The sequence below is a fragment of the Sprattus sprattus genome, assembly GCF_963457725.1.
Source record: "Sprattus sprattus genome assembly, chromosome: 3".
Lineage (NCBI taxonomy): Eukaryota > Metazoa > Chordata > Actinopteri > Clupeiformes > Clupeidae > Sprattus > Sprattus sprattus.
In genome coordinates this window covers 50,944,500-50,950,908 of record NC_137922.1, presented here as the reverse complement: position 1 = coordinate 50,950,908, position 6,409 = coordinate 50,944,500, and positions in this window count along the sequence as shown.

Below are 6,409 nucleotides of genomic sequence, written 5' to 3'. Positions count from 1 at the left end.
TCGGAAAAGGTCAGAGTTTCAGAGAGAGACATTTTAGCCCAGGAGCTAATACAACAAGAACAATATCCCCATCTCTGTTGTGCGAAAAAATGCAGATATATAGCAAGCAATAAAAAAAGTCTTGCCGTGAGTGTGATTTGAGCAAAAGTGTCACAGAGTGATTGCATGGAGGCTCTTCCTCCCTGGGGCTTGTTTTGGCAGGGCGACACGTGTAGCTGCCTTGTTTTCTGCAGCTGCCTCCTAATCCTCAGGCAACATCCATCAATCTTTCGCTATGATGTCATCGAAAAGAGAAGAGGACTCCCTCGCTCTCTTTATCTGTCTCTCTCTCTCACTCTCTCGCTCTCTCATTTTCCATCCCTCTGTCTCACTCTCTCTCTCTCTCTGTCTCTCTCTGTCTGTCGTATTCTCTGTCTTGCTTTCTTTCGCTCTCTTCCTCTTTCATGCACCCTCTCTCCATCTTCCTCCCTCCCTCACGCTCTACCTCTGCCACTCTCTGTGTTGCTCTTTCTTTCCCTCTTTTCCTTTCCTTCACCTTCTCTCTCCCTCCCTCATTCCCTCTCTTTCGTTCTACCTCTCACGAGAATGGCAGAAAGAGAAAGACACACATAAACTTGTCAACAGGACTCAGGAGTCCCTTCTTCCAGACGCTTATTTATTTACTTCTCCATCGCAAACCTTTCAAACCTCACTTATTCATTGAGTGTTTTGGCATGAAGCTTGGCACAGTTCTCTTTTTTTCCTCATTATGAAAGCTTATCATGTCACTGTGTTGATTTGTAAGACTGAACTGAACTCCAGAGAGAGAGAGAGAGAGAAAGAGAGAGAGAAAAAGAGAGAGATAGAGAGACATCCTAAACCCATTTTGGTCAGCTTTTTTCAGTAGTGAATGAAGATGACAGGGAGTGGCTCCCCCTTGATGACAAGTTTGTCCTGATTTATGCCAACACTACGTTATTGAATGGCTGATAATCAGATAGATTGGTGATAGATAGACAGATAGAGAGCTGATAGACGGTGTCACAACTGATGAGCCCATAATCCTATGCCTCATGCCTGACAATGGATGTTTGACAGAGGATGCTGACTGAGGTGTTTCATTACAAGACTATTCAAATTGAGCACCGCTGAGAAAGACACATCAAAAGCTCAGAACACCGAACCAGAGAATGAGAGCTCAGCCATCAGAAACACACACACGCACACACACAAACATACACATCTACACAGACGAACATACACATTTACACACATCAACACACGCACACACACAAACATACACATCTATACACACTAACATGTAAGGGATAATGTATAGAATGCAGGTCATTATCGGGAAAGTAAGCCCCGACAGGGCGAACAGCACGGTGTTGCTTCACCCTGAAGGGGCTTATTTTCCCGATAATGACCGGTGTTCTATACATTACCCCGCTTATTATACGGCTACTTCCCAAAACAAAGAAATAACTTAACACAGTGTTTCTTTTTACAATGTATTTGTTACTATGCGTAGTGTTAAAAAGCAGAGAAATAGTTTGCCAAAGACGTTGAACTTCAAATACGTTGAACATTCTTTAGAACACAGGTGTTAAACCGTCCGCTGAAACTCCATTGATAAGTTACCGGACTACTTGCGGAGTGCTTTTAAAGACGTGAATCAGAGGCAAAAAGGCCACTTGCCTTGACAGCGGTCATTACTGCCTCTGACAGGCGCATCTGGGCCCAGTAGTCCATCCTCTTCCTGCTTTCCATGGGGCTCCCAACCCCTTCTACTCTTCTCAAGCAGCATGCTAACAGCTCCCTGCTTTAGCATAATCTAGTGGTTCCTAAAGTGTGGTGTGTGTGTGTGTGTGTGTGTGTGTGTGTAATGCAATGAAATTAGACATGTTTGTATCTGTTTGTACAGGAAAGCTATGCAACAGTGGATGGGCATCCAAGTTGCCTAGTATGTGAGTGTCTCAATCTTTGCACAGTGGTGGTGGCTGGGGGAGGGGTCTTCATTATCAAAGGGGGGCCTGCTATGAAAAGTTTAGGAACCACTGCCATAACAATTTCTTAACTCGTCCTAACCCACACACACACACACACACACACACACACACACACACACACACACACACACACACACACACACACACACACACACACATTAACCATTCTCCCTGTCCTTTTTCTCTCCCACACACACACAAACACACACACACACACACACACACACACACACACACTGGTGAGTGGTTGATTGCTTCTTGGGGCCTGCCTCTGTGCCTGTAGGTCTGTAGGACCCCCTCATGCGTAATGTTTATGTTAAGAAAACGCCAGCTGGCATGGGTTAGGAGTGGAGACTGCAGCAAGTGCACACACACACACACACACAGAGAGAGAGATGTGGTATGAGTATAGGTGGGGCATTCTGTGTGTGACGTATGCGTGACTGTGAGTGCGTGTGTGTGTGCGTATCGGGCTGCGTGTGTGTGTGTGTATTAAGGCCAAGAGGGAGGGGGTAGTAGCTCTGTCAAAAGTTTGATGGATGAGAGGATTTTTTTTCTCCTCCTTCGGGTTAGGGGGGACGCAAAATGCCAGAATCCAAACCAAACCACCCGTCAGATGGCCAACTGGAATTACGCAAGACCACCACACACGGCCGGGCAGGGGGCCAGCGCCTTGACAGCAGCCTCCTAACACCACCACAGAGACAGGGGGTTGGGCGTAGTGTGTGTGGGGGGGGGGGGGGATAATGTATCTTAGCATTTCACTGTACTGGTTTTTAGGACCACAAGTTCCTGATAAAGAAAAGAAAGGTCTGTAAATGATGATGATTTGAGTTCAAGCTTTTTGGGTTGTGTCATGGTTGGATGTGGGTGTCCTGTTTTGTTTGCCTTGGGGGGCTTCTGAAAAAGAATGTTTTACAAGTTTTACCTCAGATACAGACTGTAGCTCATAATCTTAAAAAAAAACGAGAAATCTGCCCTGTAAATGAATTGGACTGGTTGAATTGAATTTATTTAACACATGTAAGAAGGATTTATCTACCAGTGCTTTGGGCTTGGGGTCTAGATGTTCTCTCCATTTTGATTTGCACATCAATAAGAAACACTAAAACTGAGCGATTGTGAGCTCCTGTCTTGGTTATTTCACTGGAGAATCCAGAAAAGGAAGTGGCCTTTCCTGCAACACTCCACAATGTACTAGTCTGACATCTCACAGGACGGCCCTGAATGATGGAGAGCCACTTTCCACAGAAACCTGAAAATTGTGTGAGGAACAAGCCGGATGTGTGTGTGTGTGTGTGTGTGTGTGTGTTTCTTCTTCTAGTAAAGTCTGGGATGATTCTGGCTACCTTAAGGACATTGACATCAACACACTGACCTTAACCCTGACAGGGATCAGACACCTGGGCACTCTGTTACAACAGCAGTGCGTAAGCACAATAGCTCAAAACTCCCACGAGGTTAAGGGGCTTTGTTTTGAAATATATCACCAAATAAGCCAGGACACTCAGCTGACTTGGGGTCACCGTGTACGTGTGAGGACACAGGGGGAAAAATAACAATCTTCTCTCTATCTTGCTCTCTCTCTCACTCTGGAGAGTAGAACACACGCTGGTCATTTCAACTGCTCTTAACGCTCGACCCGATTTCAAAGCATTATTGTTATGATACCCTTGGTTTTGCAAACTGGCTCCGTAGAATGTTCCATGGGGAAGCAAGGCCATCTTCCCAAGGCCAAAAATATCAGCTTTAACGCACTTAGCAAACTGTAGTGGAGAAGAAACATCTGGGTGTTTTTTGAGGTTGGAGTCTGTGTTTCCTGGATGGGAAGTCTAGCAAGACGGTCTTTGTTCTTTGCGTGACCAGAGAAAACTTTGCAAAGCGGAAAAGATATCAGGTCACTTTTTTCCTCGAAACAGACCAGTTGAGTCTCAGTTGGTCTCTCCATGTTGCATGTTGAACAAATGCAGGTATAAGAAAATAGATTTCATTGTCATTTATTTTCTCTCTTTCTTTCCTACTTTCTTTCTTCTGTCCCTCCTCCCTGTCTTTCTTTCCCTTATTTACCTTCTTTCTTTCTTCCTTCCTTCCCTCTGCACTGCTTTTCTTCCTTCAACTGCCGGGGTGTCTCCTATTTTAAGGACAAAGGACATCCCCAGTGTCCGGTGAGAGAGTGAAAAGTCTGTTAACCAGGCAGTACGTTTACATGATGGCATAAACCCGATTTCGGCTAAAGCCCGGCTTCTTTATCCATGGGGGGGCAACTGCTTTATCTCACGGTACATGGCAGTGACAAATCCAGATCTTGGCCGCGTCTGTTCAAATCATGTGGAATGTTTACAAGCAGGCATCTGCTACAAAATTGATTATACAGTAAATAATATGAAGATATGAATGGATGACATGACTAACAAGTGGTGGAAAAGTAATTTGAAAATATTTGTTCAGTGAATAAGCGCGTTCTGTCCAAAACAGTCATAGTCAACGTTTTTCGAATGTCAACACATTGGTATAGGCTACCACATAACTATCATCTGAAATATCCCGGTATGTCACAACAAACCTTTGATCTAAACAGAATATTCAGTATGAAATGGGAATAGAGCAGTATCTTTTATTGCGTTTGACACATATGCCCTGATTGCTGTATGCAGGTGAGTTTCCTGTGAAAATGGGGTAGTATTTCTCTCCATGAATTCGCAGCCATCTTCGCAACGTCCTTATACGTGTTTAAGCAGAGGTTGTAAAGGTGCTCATATCTATGCGGGCCTCTTGTGTTATGTTTGTTCATAATCAACAAGAATAAGCTTGTGAGACAGTCTGCAGGATATTCATAAAAAACGTGCCATTAGTATGAACAGTTGAGACCATAGACATATACAGTACATGTCTCTGGTTGAGACAAAACTTTTCTGTTAGCCATTTCTGATATGCAGTTGCTATTTAGATACTAAAGTTAGCTTTATTTATTGTTTCCATGGTAATCAGAATAATTCGCTTTTCTGTTGACCATTTCTGATATGCAGCACATGAGGACAAAGAAAATGGTGCATGGTCTTCTTGATCATTTACATTTCGTTTCAGTATTTCAAAGTGAATGAGATGTCATTATCATATCATAGACATATATGATGCATGTATATATGTCTATGAACGGGATCTCAAGCATGCGCAAAAGCGGCATCTCCAGTTGTTATCTAGTTTCAAAAGTTACAAGCACGCATTCTCTGATATACAACCAAATCCGATCGAGTTATCTGGGGGTATAAATCGGACTTCAGTCAGACAAAACAAATCTAGATTTGTGGAGTTACATAAAATGGATCTTCGATTTAAACCCGACAAAGCCAGAAATCTGGACACATGTAACCGCAGTGACTGATATCTGAGTCACCCTTCCTCTGCCACAGCGGGACCCCACCAATGTCCCCCCACCTTGTGCTTCACATCTGTTGCAGTGGCGCATGTGTTTGACACTTCGTGGCAAGTGCAGTGACTGAATGGAAGAATGGCACCAGCCGCTGAGCGCTGAAAAGCCAAAACCACAAATATGGCTTCCTCACCTTTTGAATACTGTCATCAGAACAGTCCGTGACAACATGAATAAGGGAGGCAGGGCGGGAGGTTTGGGGGGGGGGGGGGTCACATCACCTGAGGGGGCTGCCAGTGGGAAGCTGGCCAGGCTTCCAACATAATCATCACCTCTCCACCCCCTCTCCATCATCTACCTAATGGTTTTCTCTATCAACAGTTTGATTTATCTTCAACGAGGACACATGACAGACCAGAGGTGAAGGTTTAACAACCTCCCTTAAAGTTCGCATTAAATACTGTTGTAACAGTTGTTCTTTCTGTCTTTCTTTTTTTCTTTCTTTCTTTCTTCTCCTCTCTCTCTCTGTCTTTTGTATTCTGAGCATATCTACAGTATTGGGGCTGATAACAGCTGGATTTTAAGGGCTTTCTACTTGAACTCTGTGTGTTTCAGGAATTCCCAGGGGGTCGCTGAAAGGCGACGACGGCCCGTGTTTATGTCTTTTTGGAGGCGAGCGGTTACGGCTCTCCCCATAATTACGTGGCTGTAACAGGGCCGCGCTGAGCCGTACTGGTCTCACCGGTGAAGGAGCGTCACGTCTGTTACAAAACAAGACGGAGCGCTCACCGAGGCTTGATTTACGCATAGAGAAGGATGGAGAGCAGCGAGAGAGCAACTCAAACTGACATTAAGACAAGATGGCCTGTAGGGGGGCTGGTGAAGGGGGGGGGGGGGGGGGGGGGGAGGTTTGAAGGGGGGGCTGGTGAAGGGGGGGGGGGGGGGGGGGGGGAGGTTTGAAGTGAGTGAAAAAAGGTCTTTAGGGGTTGAGGCCTTTCGGGTGATGGATTTCTCTCAGGCAGTTAACCGTCTGTAAAATGTACAAGGC